The sequence below is a fragment of the Penaeus monodon genome, chromosome 28 (genome assembly GCF_015228065.2).
Source record: "Penaeus monodon isolate SGIC_2016 chromosome 28, NSTDA_Pmon_1, whole genome shotgun sequence".
Taxonomy (NCBI): Eukaryota; Metazoa; Arthropoda; class Malacostraca; order Decapoda; family Penaeidae; genus Penaeus; species Penaeus monodon.
Genome location: NC_051413.1, coordinates 28157524 through 28157839, shown reverse-complemented (window position 1 = coordinate 28157839; position 316 = coordinate 28157524). Strand labels below are relative to the sequence as shown.

The following is a 316-nucleotide window of genomic DNA, read 5'->3' as shown; positions in this document are numbered from 1 at the left end:
CGTTTTTGGTGTTTTGAACCTTAGCAATCAGTTATATTTCAAAAATTTTGTTTTTGCCCCCATGGCACTATTATTTTCCCCAATCCTCAATTAATAGAGTAACCCCTTTCCCCATTCATTCATCAGTATTTTTCAGAAATCATCGTGTTGGGGGTGAACATTTGAAAAATATATATCATTTTTATAGTTTCTTCAGTCATGAGGATCCACGTTTTTAATTTAACCAAAACCAAGATATTAGTGTCATGATTTTATTACTTCACAAAACACATTACATTCAAACAAAAAAATGTGCATAGCCCCCCCCCCCACAAAA

General features: G+C 33.2%; 1 protein-coding gene across 1 annotated transcript in view; it reads left to right on the top strand.

The window, feature by feature from the left end:
- Positions 1-316, top strand: part of LOC119591140 (glycine-rich cell wall structural protein 1.8-like) — a gene marked incomplete in the record, with an annotated part of 42565 nt that overhangs the window by 30050 nt on the left and 12199 nt on the right.